General features: G+C 39.5%; 1 non-coding gene across 1 annotated transcript; it reads right to left on the reverse strand.

Annotated features, from left to right (window-relative positions):
• Positions 1-3,141: 3,141 nt before the first annotated feature.
• LOC130497250 (small nucleolar RNA R71) lies at positions 3,142-3,248 on the reverse strand. Its single transcript, XR_008936256.1, has one exon. It is a non-coding gene; the product is annotated as a small nucleolar RNA R71 (small nucleolar RNA).
• Positions 3,249-22,874: the final 19,626 nt, after the last annotated feature.

A 22,874-nucleotide genomic window follows, 5' to 3' on the forward strand; every position in this document is an offset into this window, starting at 1 on the left:
GATTTTGAAAGCGTGGGATTATTTTCAAAACATTTCAAAATTTATTTAATATAAATATGTATTCTTATACATTTATATTTATAAATGAAACATTGTATTGAGTGTTTTAAAATCCGATCCGACCCGCAGTTAAATTGACAAATTGTGTGGTCTCGTATGTAGTGCGGTTTAGTTTAAAAAAAAATATTATTTAAAAATCCTATAAAACCCGTAAAAACAACTAAAACCCGTGATCTGGCTACCGGTTGAACTGATAGATGATCCAATATGAAATTCTGTTTGACTTAAATTATTATAATCAAATTAAATTTTCATCTTGTTATAAGGGTAATAGATCAATATTCAAGAGGATGCATACTAAAAAAAAATATTTGAGCATCAATAATTTGTATATGTTTATTACAATTTAATGGTTTATGTTTGTAAATATAATTTTCATTTAGTTAGTTAGTTTACTTTTGTTATTCACATGTTATTAGATTTTTTGATGTTTTGTTTATGACTTATTTTAAATTTTAATTTAATTTCATTATTCGCATTAGAAATGTAAATATTTAATATTTTTAATCTTTATATATATATAATTATGTTTTACAACTAAGTAAACCATTGATTCATACTCTCTTGCATCAATTTATGTTAATGTAATATTTTATGATATAATTGTGTTAATATATTTGTTGAATTAGTTAATATTTGATAAATATATTATATGTGTTTGAATAACCCGTAAAATATATATTCATAAAAATATCAAGTAACATGTTTCGTTGTGTTTTAAATATTAACTAGATTTTGACCCGCGCTTCAAAAGCGCGGGTTTTTAAAATATAAATAAAGTAATATGCTATGTTATATCTTATTGTAGAAGGGAATTTTATTAAAATTTATAATTTTTGAATTAGTTTATTTGAAATTCGTATGTACACTCATATGTAATTTTTTAGTAGGTATGAGCATTTTATCGGGCCGAAAAAATGAACCACTCAAAAATGCAGGCTCAGTTCGGGTCTCGAACCAGAAATTTTTTATATATTGGATATAATTTTGGACCCATGGATCTCTTTATAAGTTTGGACCTATCCGAGACCGGATCGAATATCCAAAGTATTTCAATTGTATATTTATTTATTTTGGATAAGTTTTTGGTATTACATATATTTAAAACTATATATTTAAGATGGCACGGTATATAATATAATTTAATTCATTTTGATAATTAATCTCTAAATTAGATCCATTATTGATATATGGTGTTTTTCACATCATTGTGTATATGTTTTCATTTGTTTCAAGTCACTAATTCGTGTCAGTCTAGTTCTTTTTGACAATTTACAGGTCTGGAGTTAGCAGAAGAAAGAAGAGATGGTGCCTGATGAAAAGAACTCCTTTTGGAGCATTCCTGCGGAGAACACTCAAGAGCACAGTCCCGAGACTGTTCTCTCTCAAGCGGAACAAGCAGACGGAGTGATCCGGAGATTGTTCCAGATGAATATGGAAACTCCTATTTCGGGAATTAAAGCCATGTTGCCCTAGTCTCTTTTCTTCTGATTAGCGCCTCCATATAAAACGCCATCTATCTATTTTCTATTTCCTTACGCTAGTTTTTGCAAGAGAAGTTTCATACTTTTGGATTCAAGCTTTTGTAAGGGCGACGGCTCACCTCTTCATTCGAAGAACAACCTGAACCCTAGTTTTATTCTTTTTAATCTGATCATGAGTATTTCAGTGTCATTTGTTGTTCTTCTCTGCATCATGATTGAGTAGTCGACTGTTGATCTAGGGTGATAGAGTGCATTCGCGACTGAGCATAGATAGGTTATCATTTAACAAATCTTCATTCATTCATTGTTTCATGCCTGCGTTAAACTGATCATCTAGCGTTTGATCCTAAGTAAATCTGTGCATCAAAAGTGTAATAGGTTGCTAGATCCGGTATGAATGAGCACTGCATCCTTAGCCACACGAAAGTAGATGTTAAGGTGCATTGTGAACTGATCGGACATGTTCTCTAAAGCTTGCAATCAATCCTCATCCCAACGACAGTTAGGTGGTGAGATCGATCTGCAAAGTGATCACTGCCACGACAGTGGAGTGTTCCAGCTGAGTGATCCGAGTTCTAGATAGAACTGCATCGAACCTGAATAGTTGCTCGGTCGTGATTGAGATCACTCGCATTCATCCTAGATTGACTCCTTTTAACTTAATTTCATTGCTTGTGCTTTTTACTTGTTCTCTACGTCACCTTTTAAACTAAATCATTATCTTCTTCTTAGCTTGATTTCGGAACTCATAGAACTAGAGTGTAGACTGGTCCTCTGGATTTGAATCTCAAATACTACAATTGCAACTGTTAACTTGGCAGTAGCAAGGATTCATTTTTAGTCTATCAAGTTTTGGCGCCGTTGCGACGGGGACCAGATTTTTACCTCTAATTTTCGGTTTCATATCTAGTCTAAGATATCTAACTCGTATTATTTTCTTTGTTGCAGCTGATGATCCAGGTGCATGACCAGTAGACATACTCTGAGCAACGCACAAGGACCATTGCATCAGCTTACCAACAAGGAACTAGCGAGATTGGAACGACAGAACCGTCAACAGCCGAGATCAACGAACACCAACATGGGTGATCATCCAGATGATCTCACTGCTGCGTTTGCACTCATGCAACAGCAGATGCTGCAGATGCAGAAAACGATCCAAGCGCAGCAAGCTGCTGCCGAGCAAGCTGCTCTGAATGCTGCGAACCAGCAGAACCAACAGGAGGAAGTGGTCCAGATCGGCCAGAGAAACTTACTGCGTAATCTGCCTGCTACGCGATCTGCCATAACAGCTCCACCGTGCACTAGGCAAGACTTCGAGATCAAGCCAGCCTTGATAAGTCTAGTACAAAGGAAGATCTTCAATGGGCTTCCTGTTGAGATACCGATGGACCACATCGAGCACTTTGAGAAGATGTGTGGTTTCACTAAAGCGAATGGAGTACCACCCGATTACATCAAGTGTACTCTGTTCCCTTTCTCTCCTGATGGGAAAGCTGCTCGCTGGCTTGATTCACTACCCACGGGATCACTCACAACTTGGGAACAAGTCCGAGAGGCCTTCTTAAGCCACTTCTACACGAAATCGAAGACGGCAGCTCTGAGACAGAAGATCGTGACCTTCAAACAATTGGTGGACGAGCCGTTCTGTGATGCTTGGGAGCGATTCAATGTCTACCGCAGAGAGTGCCCACATCACGGTTTTGAGGAAGACTATCTGCTGGGAGTGTTCTACGATGGAGTAGGCTGGGAGTACAGGAACGCTTTGAACTCAGCCAGTAAGGGAGACTTCATGACTCAGTCCACTCAAGGTGCATTCGAGTTGATTGAGAACATGGCCTCAAGCTCAGCTGACAATAACCGCGAGACTGATCGCACTCAGAAGGTGAAGAGCATCGACAACAGCAAGATTGACGAGCTCTCTGCCAAGGTCGATCAGCTGATTAAGAGTAACCAGAACCAGGTCTTCATCATGGAAGAATCCCCACAGGATAAAGCTACCGCGGAAGGCACATCAGAGGCGGATCAGTCGGCTGAGGATCAGCATGAAGTGAGTTATGTGAATGGGCAAGGATGGCAGTTCAAGAACTATCACCCGAACCCTAACGTGAGGAACAATCCCCACCTGTTCAATGCCCCTAAACCAGACGATAAAGCTCAAGGGAACCAGGGTCAGAACAGTGGATACCAAAGGCCTTATGGCAATCAGGGAAGAACCTTTGTCCTTAACCCATCTCAGAATGCCCAATTCCACAGCCAGAAACAGCCGGTTAATCAGCAAGCTGCACAACCGACTCAGACTGCTCCGCATGATGACATGAAGAGCCTCGCCAATATGATGAGCCAACTGCTCCAAGGACAGCAGATCCAGGGGAAAGCACTGAACCAGGTCACAAACGACATCAACACCGGGATTAATCATATGTTCAATGACCTGAGTGTGAAGTATGACAATGTCTCAAGCCATATGAGACAGATGGATATTCAGATTGCTCAGACTGCTGAGAATGTGAAGAGACAGCAAGGAACTCTCCCTGGAAAAACAGACAAGAACCCCAAGGAGTGCAATGCAGTAGGTTTGAGGAGTGGAAAGCAACTGCCTGATCTAGACCCCAGGAGATTCACATCGGCTGAGAAAGGCAAGCATAAGGAGTCGGATCAGCCTTCTGAAGCTGTACCCACAGATGAGGAAGATGCAGAACAACCTACTGAGACTGTTCCGACTGAAGCAGAATGACCCGCTGGGGTTGTTCCACCGACTGCAGCACCTTCTCCTGCTCGAAAGTATGTACCGAAAGTGCCCTACCATGTTCCAGCTAAGGCTACACGCAAGGATAAGGAAGAGATGAAGTGCAGGAAGATGCTGGAAGACCTAACTGTCAAGCTCCCTCTGATGAGTGCGATCCAGATGATACCATCCATGCGTAGCTTTGTCAAGGGATTGATCTCTGGGAAGATATCTGATGACAGCGAATTCATGATTGTCTCTAAGGAGTGCAGCGCGGTGCTCCAGAACAGAAGGATCAAGAAGTTGGGTGATCCGGGAAAATTTGTTCTCTCGGTTCAAATTGGCAGAACACTCTTCTCATGCTCACTAGTCGATCTAGGGTCAAGCATAAACCTCATGCCATATACTGTGGCTAAGCGCCTGGGATACACGGACTTCAAGCCTACCAGAATGTCTCTAGTGTTTGCTGATCGATCTGTGAAGTCTCCAGTTGGAATCTTAGAAGATCTTCAAGTTCTGGTTGGAAACACAATTGTTCATGCCGATTTCGTTGTTCTGGAAGTCGAGGAAGACTCCAATGATCCCCTGATCCTAGACAGACCATTCCTCTGCACTGTTGGAGCTATCATTGATGTCCGACAAGGGAAGATTGATCTCCACCTTGGAGATATTGTGATGAAGTTTGAGATGGATCAGATGCTCAAGAAGCCAATGCTGGATGGACAAACTTTCACTGTCCAAGAAGATGGTGATCCGCTAGAGCCGCATGAAGGAATGATCGAGGAGATTCTCACCGAGGATCCACTTGAACTCGCCTTAGTCAGAGCTAAAGCCGAGCAGAGCTTGGAGAGTGTTGATGCTGATGCCTATGCCAAATTCCTGGATTCAGCCAGAGTATGGAGAGAATGGTGGCGAATCTAAGTCTGGGGGAGAACAGTGACTCCAGCACAGCAACTGGAACAACCGCGCCTCAGAACCCGTCTGTTCCGGCAGCTCAGACCGATGACTCATGGAGCGAGCTGAAAGCTCCAAAGGTAGAGCTCAAATCCCTTCCCAAGGGACTCAGGTATGCATTTCTTGGACCCAACTCCACATATCCTGTCATTGTGAATGCTGACCTGAACAATGCAGAGACTGCTCTGCTTTTGTGTGAGCTGAGAAAATATCGTAAGGCTTTGGGTTACTCTCTAGCTGACATACCTGGCATTTCACCTGATCTGTGCATGCATAGAATACACCTGGAAGATGAATCGATGACTTCTGTAGAACATCAGAGGAGGTTAAACCCGAATCTAAAAGATGTTGTAAAGAAAGAGATAATGAAACTTCTAGAAGCAGGTGTGATCTATGCGATCTCTGATAGTAAGTGGGTTAGTCCGGTGCATGTAGTACCTAAGAAGGGTGGGATCACTGTGATAACCAATGAAAAGAATGAATTGATCCCCACTAGAACAGTTACTGGTCATCGCATGTGCATTGATTTTCGTAAGTTGAATGCTGCGACTCGTAAGGATCATTTCCCACTTCCTTTTATTGATCAAATGCTTGAGAGATTGGCTAACCACCCTTACTATTGCTTTTTAGATGGTTATTCAGGTTTCTTTCAGATCCCATCCACCCAGATGATCAAGAGAAAACGACGTTCACATGCCCTTATGGAACATATGCATACAGGAGGATGCCCTTCGGCTTGTGCAATGCTCCAGCGACCTTCCAGCGATGCATGATGTCGATTTTTACTGATCTGATCGAAGACATAATGGAGGTCTTCATGGACGATTTCAGCGTCTATGGAAGCTCCTTTCATGTCTGTTTGTCAAATTTGTGCAGGGTGCTGAAGCGATGCGAGGAGAAGCATCTGGTGCTGAACTGGGAGAAATGCCACTTCATGGTGAGAGATGGGATTGTTCTGGGACACAAGATATCCGAGAAAGGCATTGAGGTGGACAGGGCAAAGATCGAGGTCATGATGAGTCTGCAACCACCAACTTCAGTGAAGGGAATCAGGAGTTTCTCGGGACATGCTGGTTTCTATAGGAGGTTCATCCAAGACTTCTCTAAAATCGCGAGACCACTCACTCGGTTGCTCTGCAAGGAAGCTCAGTTTGCCTTTGACAGTGACTGCTTAGCCGCATTTCACACGATCAAGGGAGCTCTAGTCAGTGCACCAGTTGTCCAACCTCCAGACTGGGATCTCCCTTTTGAGATCATGACAGATGCAAGTGATTTTGCAGTGGGAGCAGTCCTTGGCCAGCGTAAAGACAAGAAGCTTCACGTGATCTACTATGCAAGCAGAACTTTGGATGAAGCTCAATGCCGATACGCAACCACAGAGAAGGAGCTCCTTGCCATCGTGTTCGCTTTTGAGAAGTTCAGATCCTATCTGGTTGGATCAAAGGTGATTGTGCACACAGACCACGCGGCTCTCAAGTACCTACTCACGAAGAAGGATGCTAAACCGCGGCTCTTAAGATGGATTCTCTTGCTCCAAGAGTTTGATCTAGAGATAAGAGACAAGAAGGGGGTTGATAATGGAGTAGCAGATCATCTCTCCAGGATGAAAGTGTCAGATGAGACAGTTCTTGATGTGGAACAACCGATGGAGTACGTCAATGCGATTGGTCTGCGCAACATGGAGCAGTCGTCACCTGCCATCAAGGACTGTTCCCGCGTAGAAGGAGCATTCGTTGCAGTGATCCAGAAGGAGTACCCGAACCTTCCATGGTTTGCTGAGATTGCCAACTTCTTGGCAGCTGAGAAAGAGCCTTTGAGGTTCACTGGGAATGAGAAGAGGAAATTTCTAAGGGAGGCAAGGCACTACTTCTGGGATGAGCCGTATCTCTATCGGCAAGGCAAGGATGAGATCTTCAGAAGATGTGTTCCAGAGGCTGATATTCCAGGGATCCTTCACCACTGCCATGGTTCCTCTTATGCTGGTCACTTTGCCACCTTCAAAACTGTTTCCAAGATCCTCCAAGCCGGTTTCTGGTGGCCCACTATGTTCAGAGATGCTCACGCCTTCATATCTCGGTGCAATTCATGCCAAAGGATGGGGAGTATAAGCAAGAGAAACGAGATGCCTCAGAACTACATCTTGGAAGTTGAAGTGTTCGATTGCTGGAGGATCGATTTCATGGGACCTTTCCCAGTCTCACACAAGAATGAGTACATCCTGGTTGCTGTGGACTATGTCTCCAAGTGGGTAGAAGCGATTGCTAGTCCAACCAATGATGCGCGAGTTGTAACCAAGATGTTCACCTCCATCATCTTCCCAAGATTTGGAGTGCCTAGAGTGGTTATAAGCGATGGTGGAACTCACTTTATCAACAAGTTGTTCCAAGGATTGCTGAGCAAGAATGGTGTGAAACACAAGGTTGCAACCGCCTACCATCCTCAAACAAGCGGTCAAGTGGAAGTTTCAAACAGAGAGATCAAGAACATCCTACAGAAGACTGTCAACACCACCCGCAAGGATTGGTCCCTTAAGCTTGACGATGCTCTCTGGGCGTACAGAACAGCGTACAAGACCCCGTTAGGGACCACTCCCTATCATCTGGTCTATGGCAAGGCGTGCCACCTACCTGTTGAGCTAGAGTACAAGGCGGCGTGGGCTGTCAAACTACTCGACTTCGACATCAAACCTGCCAAGGAGAGGCGAACCATTCAGATCCACGAGTTGGAGGAGATCAGGCATCTGGCCTATGAGAGTTCTAAGATCTACAAGGAAAAGACCAAGGCGTTCCATGACAAGCGGATCATCAGCAGAAGCTTTGCTCCGAACGATCAGGTCTTACTCTTCAATTCACGGGTTAAGCTGTTCCCTGGAAAGCTTAAATCTAGATGGTCTGGACCTTTCACCATCAAGAAGGTTCGCCCTTATGGAGCTGTTGTGTTGCTGGACACAAGAGGAGGAGAATTTGTTGTCAATGGTCAGCGTCTCAAGCCATATCTTGCTGACACAACAATCGCTGAAGGGGTAGAGATACCCTTAAGCGATCCCCCTCAAGCATAATCGGCCCACTGAAGTCAAGCTAGTGACAGAAAACAAGCGCTTGGTGGGAGGCAACCCACTGGTGAGTGTAAATATTGTTTTCTTTTTGTCTTTATCTTTCTAGGAACTAACTTGCAGGTTGAAAAATCAAGAAAATTCGAGATCACTCCAGGAGAGCACTCCAGCGGTTGTTCCGCCGATTGTTCCCAGGTAAGTTCTCGAACCAAAATAAAAAATAAAAAAAAAAAATAATAATAAAAATATTAAAAAAAAAGAAAAGGAAGGGGAAACGGTTTTGATTGGTTTTTAAAAACCCACACATTCCACTTCCCCACTTCATCTCTCTCGCCGCACCCCCCCCCCCCCCCCCCACCCCCCCCTTTGAGAAACCTAAAATCGCAAACTCTCATCTCCCTCTTTTTCATCGATTTTGGTTCTAACCTCTTGGGATTCTCTTGAGATTGGGTTGTTTTAGGCCTGGGCATTTTACCCGGACCCGAGGACCCGAACCGGAACCGACCCGAAAAAGCAGGTTCGGGTCCAGACCCGGAACCGAACATTTTACCCTATTGGGTCTAAAGTTGGCGGACCCGTGAGTAGCAGGTTCGGGTCCAGAACCGACCCGGGAACCCGGCCGGGTATTTCAGGAACCGAAAGTTTTAGACTAAGTCTTTAATGAGTCTTGAAACCCGATACAACCTTTAGTCCTTTCCACTTTTCTTTGTATGTCGTTTCCATTCCCAGACAAAAAACGATTGAGAAAAGGAAACTGGAATTTATTATCAATAAATCCGAAATCAAACAGCTAACAAACTGGAATCAGAAAGTCCATTGCATTCTCCTCCATCTGAGACCTCTAGAAATCGATCTCGGGTAACCCTAATCCCTAATTTGCTTTGAGTGTTTTTTGGTAGTTACTGAAATTGAGTTTGATTTGCTGTGTAATTGCGTATAATTACATGTTTTTGTTCTAGTTTTAATTGAGTTTGATCATGTTTCTTGTTGTTTGAAATTGCTGTTCTGTTCATCTTTTTTGTTCAAGTTTATTTTTTTTGTCGGTTCGACCTGACCTGATTTTTGTTCGGCTTTGACTTGATCTTCAAGTGATATTTTGTTCTTGCTTACGTGCTTTATAACTAAGTGATTATGTTGTTCGGTTTTGACTTGATTTCTACAAGTTTGACTTGTTGTTTGTTGTCGTCATTTTCTCATGTGCATTCAGTTTTCTCATTGCTGTGCTTTGCTGGCTTGTTTTGTCTCTATATGTTTAAGATTTTAAATTATTATGTTTGCTCTTTGTCGATTACAGGGGACTAAAGAAACATAATTAACTTGAAGTGATTATGTTGTTCTTGCTGTTGACTCTTATTTCTGTTGAATCGTATTGATTCATTGTTGATAATTTTTTTTTATGTTTTCATTCTTGTTTGGCATAGTATGATATGAACTTCTGTTCTCATTTTTTTTTTGTATTTCAGATGGAGTCGTGATAATCCAATGGAAATAGATGAACAGAATCGTGGTGTTGATGATGATTCAGATAGTTCAACTGCAGATGAAGCTCAGACTACAAGAACTCGTAGTGAACAGAAACGTAAGGAAGGTGGCAGTGCTTCAAAGTCAAGAAAGAAGAGTAAATGTAAAACCACATCATGGGTTTGGGAACATTTCAGCAGAAAGAAAAAGGACTACGAGAAAGCTTGTTGCAGACACTGTGGCAAAGAAATGACATGTCCAAGCAAATCTGGAACTTCTAATATGAGTAAGCATTTGAATCATGCTTGCAAAGGTTACCATGTGTGGCTAGCTGCGAATAAATTTCAGAAGGATGGTCCTGAAGATGACAGTGGTAGTGTCAAGATGTGTAAGGTATCAGACGATGTTATCAGGGAAGCTACAAACGAGATGATGGTCATAGGAGAATTACCTTTATCCTGGGTAGAGGGTCCGGCTTGGAGACACTTCACTGATAAGATTAAGATCGGCACTCCTCATTCTCGGAGAACTGCATCACGGGACATTGCTAAGATATATGCAAAAAAGAAAGAGGAAATGAAGAAGCTGCTCGAGGAGAACAAGCAACGACTCTCTCTGACTACTGATATATGGAATGCTCCTCATACTGGTGCTAGTTATATGGTCATTACAGCCCACTTCATTGACTCTTCGTGGAAGTTAAGGAAGCTGATTATAGGATTCAAGAATGTGTATGATCACAAAGGAGGAACTATCTCTAAGGCTCTTCTCGACTGCTTAGAAGACTGGGGCATCAAGAGAGTGTTCAGCATTACTGTTGATAATGCCACTGCTAACGGTTCAGCATTGAGAAAGTTTAAGGAAGGTTTCATGAAAAATGGGGCTGATGCATTGGTGTTAGGAGGCCGTTATCTGCATCTTCGGTGTGCAACTCACAATCTGAATTTGGTGGTAAAAGAAGGTTTGCTACAGATTGACAACAATATCAATGCCATTAGAAATGGCATTTACTTTGTGAGGTCTTCTACACAGCGGCAGATAGCATTTGGACAGCGTGTTGAGTCAGGAAGGATTCAAAGAGGAAGCTTACCTTTAGATGTAAAAACGAGATGGAACTCCACATATCTCATGCTAGAACAGGCAATGAAGTTCAAAGTGGCCTTTGACAAGAAGGAAGCTGAAGACAAGCCCTACAATGACTACTTCAATGAAATAGTGGAGGGGAAGAAACGAATTGGACCACCAGAAAAGGAGGATTGGGAAGCTGTTAATAGGTTAGTCCAATTCTTAATCATCTTTTACAAAGCTACATTGGTTCTGTCAGCTTCAAATACAGCCTGTGCACACAAGTTATATCATGCAATCTACACTGTCACAAGGAACATTAGTTTATTAAGCACAACTCCAGGCCCTGATGAAATATTAAGGTCTAAAGCTGCTGCCATGAGTCGGAAATTAGGAAAATATTGGTCTCCATTTGGTGATAATGTTGAGATGAATAAGATGATCATTGTGGCTGGTGTTCTTGATCCAAGTAAGAAGATGAAGTTTGTAGTTAAGTGTTTCGAGAAATTGTATGGAGAAGGCAGTGTTGAGGTTACACTTCTGACTAATGAGACAAAAGACATCTTGAGAAGTTTGTTTGATGAGTATAACAGTAACGTGAGCAAGAATGTGACTGCTGGTGATCAGGCTGCTAATACTCGGTCTCAGTCTCATGGAACCTCATCTCAGTCCCAAGAACAATTTGTTGATGAAGTATCGCAGAGAACAGTGCTGGGGAATGGACTTGCTTATGAAAGCATGAGTGATATCTACCTTGAGCTTGAGAATGAAGCAGGGGTTCAAGAAAAAACAGATGAGCTGGATTTGTATTTGAAAGAGAGTGTGGAGTATCCAAAATTAATGGATGGCACTGAGTATGATGTACTGTCATGGTGGAAGGTTAACAGTCCTAAGTTTCCAGTTCTCTCAGCAGTAGCCAGAGATGTACTTGCAATGCAAGTGTCTTCAGTAGCTTCTGAGTCAGCCTTCAGCACAAGTGGTCGTGTCTTAGAACCAAGTAGAAGCTGCTTGACACATTTTATGATAGAAGTCTTGATGTGCACCGAGCAGTGGCTCAAATGTGAGATTAAATTCAAAGGAAAAGGAGTTATAAGGAAGGAACAGATGCTTTCTGAGTTGGAGAATCAAGATGAGCTTATGAGAGGTAATCAAGTCTAATAGATTTATTTACATTATGCTCGGTATGCATTTTACTTTGGATTACTTATCTTGACTTCTTCCATTTTTATTTTGTAGAATTTGAACCTATCTTCAAGCAGATTTAGTAAGTGTTTTGTACTGGTGTTTTTTCAAATTTAAACATATTTTGTGGTCTCAAATATCATTCTCTTACACGTGAGTATTGATAATGTTCAGGTGATCTGATGACGTTGGATGGTTGGAGTCTTGGTCCACTTGGAGATGCAGCTAGTATGATGAAACTTCAATTGCAAGCTTGCTTTATTTTTTATGTTTTTGAATCGATGAACATGAACTCTTCTTTGTTGTTTTATCTTTGATACTTTGAGTTTGAGACTTGAGAGTATGATCTCTGTTTTTTTGTGTTTTGAATGGCAACTTGATCAGGTTTTAAGTTTATTAGTTATGGTTATGGTAATTGCACTACTGCAGTTTCAGAATGTGTTTTTTTTTGTTTTTTTTTGTTTTTGTCACAGTGTTTTTTTTATTTGGTTATGGTTACATGGTTATTGCATAATGCAGGTTTCAAAATTGCAGGTTTGAGGTTGGGTGAAGTTACAGGTTAATGGGTACAAGTAGACCCGAATAAATATTTAGACCCGAAAATATGTAGAACCGACCCGAAATATTAGGAACCGACCCGAAAATGGACCCAAAATACTTGGAACCGACCCGGTACAATAAAGAACCGAAAAAATATGGGTATTCTCGGGTACGAGATAAATGGACCCAACCCGACCCGGATCCGATAAGACCCGACCCGGAACCGATCCGTATTTTTTCAAGTACCTATATGGGTCTAAATCTCCAGGACCCGAAAGACCCGGACCCGAGAGGACCCGGACCGAACCCGACCCGAGGACCCGGATGCCCAGGAGAGTACAAGGCGGCGTGGGCTGTCAAACTACTCAACTTCGACATCAAACCTGCCAAAGAGAGGCGAACCATTCAGATCCACGAGTTGGAGGAGATCAGGCATCTGGCCTATGAGAGTTCTAAGATCTACAAGGAAAAGACCAAGGCGTTCCACGACAAGCGGATCATCAGCAGAAGCTTTGCTCCGAACGATCAGGTCTTACTCTTCAATTCACGGGTTAAGCTGTTCTCTGGAAAGCTTAAATCTAGATGGTCTGGACCTTTCACCATCAAGGAGGTTCGCCCTTATGGAGCTGTTGTGTTGCTGGACACAAGAGGAGGAGAATTTGTTGTCAATGGTCAGCGTCTCAAGCCATATCTTGCTGACACAACAATCGCTGAAGGGGTAGAGATACCCTTAAGCGATCCCCCTCAAGCATAATCGGCCCACTGAAGTCAAGCTAGTGACAGAAAACAAGCGCTTGGTGGGAGGCAACCCACTGGTGAGTGTAAATATTGTTTTCTTTTTGTCTTTATCTTTCTAGGAACTAACTTGCAGGTTGAAAAATCAAGAAAATTCGAGATCACTCCAGGAGAGCACTCCAGCGGTTGTTCCGCCGATTGTTCCCAGGTAAGTTCTCGAACCAAAATAAAAAATAAAAAATAAAAAATAATAATAAAAATATAAAAAAAAAGAAAGGAAGGGGAAACGGTTTGATTGGTTTTTAAAAACCCACACATTCCACTTCCCCACTTCATCTCTCTCGCCGCACCCCCCCCCCCCCCTTTTTAGAAACCTAAAATCGCAAACTCTCATCTCCCTCTTTTTCATCGATTTTGGTTCTAACCTCTTGGGATTCTCTTGAGATTGGGTTGTTTTGCAGGATTCACTTCTCCAATCAAGGTAATCGGACAAGAACTCTCCCCCTCTTTGCGCATGCAAATCGCGAATTGGGAGTGATTTCTTGAATCCTCTTCTTCCTTTATGCTTGCGATTTCATCCTAGATTGTAGCTCTTGATAGTATATTTGCTACTAGGATTGAATTCATGGTTGATTTTGAATGGAATAAGAACCGATTGTTACTTGTACTTATTGGCCTTTGCGATTTGTATTGTTGGGATTGAGGCTTGTGTAGGTTGTCTAGTAATCGATGGACTTGGGCTAAATAAGAAGATTGGATTGTTCCATCGTTTCTAGAACAACCAACGAACTGTGCTGATATTGGATTTTGTTTTTGTCTTGTAGATGCCTCCAAAGATGCGGAACGCAAGAGCCACCAAGAGCACTGCTTCTCCAGCCGCGAGTGCTCCACCGGGGTACCCATGGCCGAACAAGACTGAGGGAGCGCCCATCGACTTCAATGATCCGATTCTCCTTGACTTCAATGTTGAGGGATGGGACAAGGAGTCGGCAGCGATATACAACAGGCTCCTCCTAGCAGAGATCTTGCCCACCCGATTCGTGCACCAGCCAACACTAGGCACTATAGGCCTTGATACTGAGGTGTTCGACACGATGCAAGCTATGGGAATCATGCCTCTCTGCTACCAGGCCCATGCTCTGTACCCAGATTTGGTCAGGCAAGTGCTCGCGACGTGCAAGATCACCTACCAGAACCCCAATGCGCCTACATACGAGAACTGCTCTTTCTCCTTCATGGCTGATGGCAAGTTCTGCACCATCTCTCTCAACGATCTGAACACGCTGCTCGAGATTGCAGACACGCCAAAGGGGGTTTTAGTGGAAAAGAAGTTCAAGCCGGCAGACACCTTTTGGGATCTCATCGCAGCCGGCAAGTTCACCTCTCGCAAAGCCTACCAGTCGCAGATCCGGAACCCTGCTATCCGGATCATCGCCAAGATTGTGTCTAATGTCCTGTTCGCGAAGGAGTACACCTCCAAGATCACGAATGGAGAGCTCCAAGTTCTCTACACGGGACTTGAGGATGAGATGCGCAGAGAGAACATCACCCCGATCCAGGAAGTCAAGACCAACCCAGTGTATCATCTCATCTCCATGTTCGCTGACCGCAGAGACACACTGGTTCGAACTGATGATATGAAGGATCGTTGCGGCAGTCTCCTCACACCCTTGTTCCAGCACTTCAACATCAACCTCAGCTCTTACACGGTCGTCTCTGCGATAGAGTACATCGATACTCCTTACATGATTGCATGCCACATCCTGCGCGACGAGACCACCTACAAGTTCCAGGATAAAGAAGGGAACCCTCTGTACTGCAAGCTCCCTATGCTTGGGTTCACAGACTTCTTATCCTTGGAGAACATAGTGTTCTCACTCGCTGAAGAGCACCTCTGCGATGATCCGAAGGCACCGATTCAGCACGATGATGAAGACATGGATGATGTGGAGCATGTGACTCCACCGGCTGATGGTGAGTATGACTTGGAGGACTTCACTGATGTGACTGATGATCACGCCTACAGACGCTGGATGGTTGATTCACAGAAGAAGAACAACAGCCTCATGAAGAGGATACTCAGAGCGATCACAAGCGGCTGCATTGGAGCGCAGGAGGAGCGTACGCCGCAGAGAACAAGGCGCCCAGGCAAGGAACACGCGGGAACACCGACTGGAGCAGAGAGACTGCCGAGGAACAGGAGGACAGCTGGTCACTCCGGTAGCGGCGATTCAGACTGAGTCCGAAAGGACTATTTCTATCCTTGTCTTATCCATCTGAACTATTTATTTTTCATGTTATTTGCTTCTGTTTGGTTTGTTTCAGCTTCCTCTGATTTATTTTCACAACCAGGGATGGTGTGAACTAAGTCTGGGGGAGCGATTGTACTATATTCGCTTGTGTCAGTCCTTGTGTCATTTTTATGTTTTTATCGAGTCAGTCTTTAGGATCGAGTCAGTCAAAACTATTGTGGGAATCAGGACCTTATTTTGTGATGCTCTTTAACCACCTCGTGCTTTAACCTTCTTATTCAGTGACCTTAGCAGTGATGAAAGACCCACACATGGACCTGGAACACCCTGACTTATCTCATTTGACACTCCAGAAGTTCTATACCGATCAGGTTACACTGGGCAGACTTAACTTCACTTTATCTGAACTTAATCTGGACTTTAATTCTTCTTGTCATGGGCACTAGATCAGGGTAGAATGAGAACTACACTCAGGACTTCTTATCCGATTTTTATCCCTCTTGCTGTTCCTGAGTGGCTAGCTCATCTTTAGCTAGTTCCCACCTTGAACCCTGACCTTTAATTTCACCCTCATGCATTTGCTTTTCTAGTACTTTATGTGCAGATATGTGCAAAAAGGTCGGAGAGGAAAGGATCGACGCAGTTCTTACTCATCAATGCTCACACAGTGGAAGCAGGCAGAACAACCGGAGTGCTTGTTCCGACACGAAAGGGAACAACCGAGGTGCCTGTTCCGATACCATGGAGAACAACGAGATGTAAGTGGCTAGAACAGACCAGAATGAATCACCAGTGGCATCATGTACATCACTTGTTACCTCCTTGCTCGTCACCCCAGCATTTTGTAATTCAGTACATATAAAAAAAATATATATATATTTCTGTTTTTGCTTTGATTTACTGGTGACGAGAAGGGGAAGAATCTATGATGCATGCCACTGGGGAAGTTGAGAAAGTAACGGTGGTTTCAGTGAAGTGTTCTGAAGGGGAAGTTGAATTGCGCAGAGCAGTCCTATGATCGATCTATCGGAGAGCAGTCTGATTAGCAGAGATGAGTAAGGACTGTGGACCTCAATGGAGCCGTCCTCTCACGACCATTTTGTGCGATATCCTGCACCCGCTCTTGGTAAACCCTAAACACTCTTAAACTCCACCATAAAAGTTAACCTGTTCTATACCTAGCCCGTTCTCTCTGAGTAGAGCATGTGACAAGAAGCTCACGCTGATCTTAATTGAACATAAGGAGTTTTGTCTCGAAAGTGTTGCCTTTTCAGGTTGAGATGTAGAGTAAGGAGACGATCTTCGAACAGCGATCAGGGGGGTTCTCAGTAAGTGTGTGTGGTCCTAATCTACAGTTTGTATGGTTCAGAGATTTGTGGTAAGAGTATGGTTGCTGAGAATAAGCGAGTTCCCACGCTTTCAAACCTTTCTCCCTGTTCTTGGTACTTGCCTTGTTCGAGGACAAACAAAGATCTAAGTCTGGGGGAATTGATATATGGTGTTTTTCACATCATTGTATATATGTTTTCATTTGTTTCAAGTCACTAATTCGTGTCAGTCTAGTTCTTTTTGACCTTTTACAGGTCTGGAGTTAGCAGAAGAAAGAAGAGATGGTGCCTGATGAAAAGAAGTCCTTTTGGAGCATTCCTGCGGAGAACACTCAAGAGAACAGTCCCGAGACTGTTCTCTCTCAAGCGGAACAAGCAGACGGAGTGATCCGGAGATTGTTCCAGACGAATATGGAAACTCCTATTTCGGGAATTAAAGCCCTGTTGCCCTAGTCTCTTTTCTTCTGATTGGTGCCTCCATATAAAACGCCATCTATCTATTTTTATTTTTTTACGCTAGTTTTTGCAAGAGAAGTTTCATACTTTTGGATTCAAGCTTTTGTAAGGGCGACGGCTCACCTCTTCATTCGAAGAACAACCTGAACCCTAGTTTTATTCTTTTTAATCTGATCATGAGTATTTCAGTGTCATCTGTTGTTCTTCTCTGCATCATGATTGAGTAGTCGACTGTTGATCTAGGGTGATAGAGTGCATTCGCGACTGAGCATAGATAGGTTATCATTTAACAAATCTTCATTCATTCATTGTTTCATGCCTGCGTTAAACTGATCATCTAGCGTTTGATCCTAAGTAAATCTGTGCATCAAAAGTGTAATAGGTTGCTAGATCATGTATGAATGAGCACTGCATCCTTAGCCACACGAAAGTAGATGTTAAGGTGCATTGTGAACTGATCGGACCTGTTCTCTAAAGCTTGCAATCGATCCTCATCCAACGACAGTTAGGTGGTGAGATCGATCTGCAAAGTGATCACTGCCACGACAGTGGAGTGTTCCAGCTGAGTGATCCGAGTTCTAGATAGAACTGCATCGAACCTGAATAGTTGCTCGGTCGTGATTGAGATCACTCGCATTCATCCTAGATTGACTCCTTTTAACTTGATTTTATTGCTTGTGATTTTTACTTGTTCTCTACGTCACCTTTTAAACCAAATCATTATCTTCTTCTTAGCTTGATTTCGGAACTCATAGAACTAGAGTGTAGACTGGTCCTCTGGATTTGAATCTCAAATACTACAATTGCAACTGTTAACTTGGCAGTAACAAGGATTCATTTTTAGTGTATCAATTATCGAGTATAATATATAGTGCATAACAACTTTAAAGTTGGGTGCTAAACTATTTTTAAAAATTGTTTGTTTGGACTGTACTTATATGGTTATTTGTGTATAAAATATCATTGAATATGTTCTTATTAATAAATATGCTATGCTTTCTACAAAGAAAAAATAAAAAAAATATGTTATGCTGTTATTTATGGCTTTGAGACTTGAAATGATAATATATTAGAATATAATGGCTGAGTAAAATATTAAACAAAATATGGTATTATCATTTATACGTGAATTGCAGAAGATAAATTATTAAATGATTCTTTTTTTCTTGGCAATCTTTTTTTTTCTTGGCAATCTTTGAAGATCTTAATTGTTGTGTAAATATTGCAATCAACTGATCTTTCCTAAAATGTAGGTGAATGGGCCTAAACGATTTGTTACATTTATAACTAATTGTATGTTATGCTATGTTAAATATTAAGTCAAAATAATTCTAATGAATAGGTCCAATAACTTTTTGTAAGTAGATTTTTTCAGAATGTTTTCTTTTAATAAAATAGATAGTATCGAACTATTAATATTTGTTATCATATATATATATATATATATATATATATATATATATATATATATATATTTATGTATATGTATATCTAATTTAATAAGAATTATATTTTTATGTTTTTAGTGAGGGTTTGAAGAAGTTGTTTTTTATTGTATTTGGATTAATATATAGTTGTATATAAACGAATTAATAGACATATATAATTATTTATTACATTAATAAATAAAATATAATTTATTTTTATTGAAATTTCGTATTTATATAAGTTATATTCATTAGTTTAAAAAAATAGATTAGTTAGTTAGTTCCTTAATTTTAGGCATGGTGTATATTTAATGCAATTAAATTAGATATATGAATATATAAATATAAGTAATAGGGAAGATAATTAAATATATATATAAATGTATAAAGAGAAATAATGGAATCAACCTAGACTTTTTTTGATAGTCCAAAAAGTAGTCGATAAATATTGCTCATGTTTTAATAGTATTGATATTAGCTATTGTTATTATGTATATAATTTCCAAATTATAGTTTTGTTTAAATTGTTGCGATTCTTTTGGTTATTGATCTGAAAAAAAGATCTGCAACTACAATATATTGTTCATCAAGTATATTGCACAGTTGTTGATCCCGTTTTATTCTCAGAATTTGTGGATTTTTTATTAAAATTCTTTTTATATACCGGAATTTAAAGCCAATAGTTATCCATATGACTGACATTTGTAAAATTAAAAATTTAAATAATAAATAAAAAATAATTATTTGGGGTTTACGGATTCATTTGTAGCTTGATGCAAATGGAATACTTAGAGTTTATGAAAATAAAAACTGAAGCTTCCAAATATATGAACACAAGTGTTATATACTTGGAGTTTTTTTTGGTTTAATATATACTTGCAGTTTATCATCGATTGTAATACAAATGATGTATAGTTTTAATATTGAAGCCTGCAGAATCCAAAATTAGTGAGGAGACTACACATGAATTTAAATGTTAAGTGTTAGTGTTGATAAAACATGATCTAAATTTCCATATACAAATTTTTTTTTAACATATACTGTTAACAAAAAAGTGTGTTTAACCTTCTTTGATGGCTAAAATCGAAGGAAGAACTGTGATATGTATTCTGTAGTTGTCTATATGTTAATTAAGTAAATTAAAAGAAAAAGGATATTATAATAAAAATTTACCAGTTGATTTAAAAGGCGTGGATATATTCCGGTCGTATGTGGCTACATGTCATCCTTCTTGGTTGGTTGAGCTGTTTGTCAATGAAAGCAGTCACCTAAAGAGATTTCTGTCGATGGTGTTATGTATTATGTGCGTTTGGAGCGAGGTTACTGATACTCAAATGAGTAGTTTTGGTGGAGGTTATGGTCGTGTGTGGACTTGGTTTCTGGGAAAGCTTGCTTTTTGTTTTAAAGAGTTTCTTTTTATCTGTAGTTTATGTTTGTAATAGTATGGTAGTTCTTTCTCCTTGTAAGATTTAGTATCGATCTTCAATTTCTAATGAAAGTTTAGAAGGAAATAAAAAAGAATTAAAAGACGTGGATAATATCTAAAATAACAACTATAGGTTTTAAAAATTACAATGGCATTGCTATAAATATTGTTGAAACAGAATGACACATCAAAAAAGGTCTTCTGTTTTAATAATATAGATACACAAATAAACCTTAACCCTATATCCCAAACCACAAATGTAAACACCCAATCTAATTTTAGAAGACATTAACCTTATATTTTAAACTTCAATCCAAAATTTAGAAAATATTTTAAACACTAAACTAAAAGTTTAGAACATTTTATCTCAATTTGTTATGATTTCAATTAATCATATACCCTAAACTTTAACTAGAAATCTTAGAACTTTAATTTTAACTTAACTTCAAATCTAAAATTTTAAATTTAAAATCTAAACCCAAAAAATTATGTTTGTACTTTACATAAATCTATACACCAAACTCCAAATTTTAAACCTTAATTTAAAATTTGAAACTAAAACCCTCTAGTTCATAAACTCTAAACTCTATTTCATATATCCAAATATAACTCACAAAATATTTAATTTTAAATGTTTTCAAAAGATAATATTTATTTCGAAAATATATCATAAACATTTTTTTATATTATAACATAAAATAAAATAGAAAACAATGGTGTTAAGAAAAATAGAAACTAAATAGAAAGATCTGATTGGTCAATATAAAGTGACCAATCACATACAAGGGCGCAGATCATGCCTTTTGTAATCATAACCATTGATTAAATTTTTTCAAGGGTCCTTGATCCTGCATCTCCTTCCCCTATCTCTCTCTGTCGATAAAGTTTTTTTTCTGTCGATTAAGTTTCCAGATTCACAATTTTTCAAGGGTCTAACTCACAAAACTCATCTTCTCTCTCTCTTGTATCCCCAATTTTTGTAAGTCATGGTCACCATAAACTTCATCTTCTTTCTCTCCTCTCCCTCCATCGTTCTCTGTCTCTCTCTCAGTGTCCTGCAGTGGCGGACACTGAACAGTGATGCCTCCTCTCTGTTCCGTCATGCCTCTCCCCTACTTCGTGACAGATCTGCTCCTCTCCCTCGTCCTTCAGTTTCTCTTCTCTGTCGCAATCTCTCTCTCTTTCTTCCTCTTTGTTTTGATTGCTTGGAGAATCAGAACAAGGTTGGAGAATACATGATAGGAGGCATCGAAGAAGACAGAGCGGCGGCCTCGAAGGCAGAAGGCAGGACAACGGCGTCGGATATGGTACTGAAGCGGGGCTGGTTGACGGCGTAGGTTGAAGAAGAACTTGGTTTGACAGCTGAATTAGGTTTAGCCCTAGTAAATTGGGTTTAATAAACCAATTTGTATTTGTAACCATGTATCCAAATTTCAATTTGTAAAGAATACCAATTTAGATACCGATTTAATGATGAACTAGATTTTGACCCTTTTGTATATTTTTATATTTATTTTTTGAGAAATTTATTTTTTATATTTGTGGTTTTTTAATTATATTATGTTTAATATTAATTTAATTTAATGCAATTTTTGGTAAATATATTAAATATGTCATATTGCATAACTATACACTTTTGATATATGCATTTCAGAAATTATTTTTAAAGTTTATTCCTAAAGTTTGCAATATATTATATTTTCTTAATAGTTACCTAACATAATTAATCAAGAATATTTATACCAAAAAACTGATTCGGGATCAACCCGAAAATCAAAGTTTTATACTCTCTTAGACCTGGCCTATATACTCGAACGACTCTTATATTGTTATATCCGAATACCAATATCAAATCCAACCTGCACCGAAAACCAAACAACATTTTTTAAAAATGTTTGAAATATATATAAATGAGTTAATATGATTTTTACTAACTTTAAGTTAAATCACATTTAATAAATATTTTTAATCGAATAACCTATTTAAAATCCATTAAACTAATTGAGTTTCTATTAATATTAATTTCTATTAAAAATCTACTTATAAAATTAAATGTCATTAATTTATGAAAATGTAACATCAGTATTTATATTTTTAAAAATAACATGTATTCATCCCTAATTAATAATGTGATCGAACGTTGTATTTGAAAACATGTATATTTACTTTGGATTTGTACAAACTGCATATAATTTATAGGTCTCGTACTTATGCCCATTTATTAAATTAGATTTTTTACAAACTGTATATAACTTATAGATTTCGTACACCTATTTGTTACTTAAATTCGGGTTTGTACAAATATTTATAAGAGAAGAAGGCGACGGAAACAATATTAATTATGATAAAATCTTATTTTTTAGTTAAAAAAATTGTTGCAAAATCTAAGAGCATATTTTACGGGATTAAGAGGTTATATAATCAAATTTCGAAATTGAGTTTAGAATAATTGATTTAATTCGTTGAATGTTCTTATTTGTTGGATATATACTCAGAAAAATAGATATGATCCATATTATTAGGCACTTTAAATGTTCTTATTATTCGAATTTATTCACATAAACTTATAAATAGTTCATTCGATGGCACTTTAAATGGTTGTTAGATGCAGAAAATAGATTTTATATTGTCCAGATTATTAGGAACCAAATCGTAAAAAAAATAACATATTTTTAAATATCCTCTACATATTCGCTTCTTTATTTAATTTATGTTTAATGTTTG

This window comes from Raphanus sativus, chromosome 6 (assembly GCF_000801105.2).
Source record: "Raphanus sativus cultivar WK10039 chromosome 6, ASM80110v3, whole genome shotgun sequence".
NCBI lineage: Eukaryota > Viridiplantae > Streptophyta > Magnoliopsida > Brassicales > Brassicaceae > Raphanus > Raphanus sativus.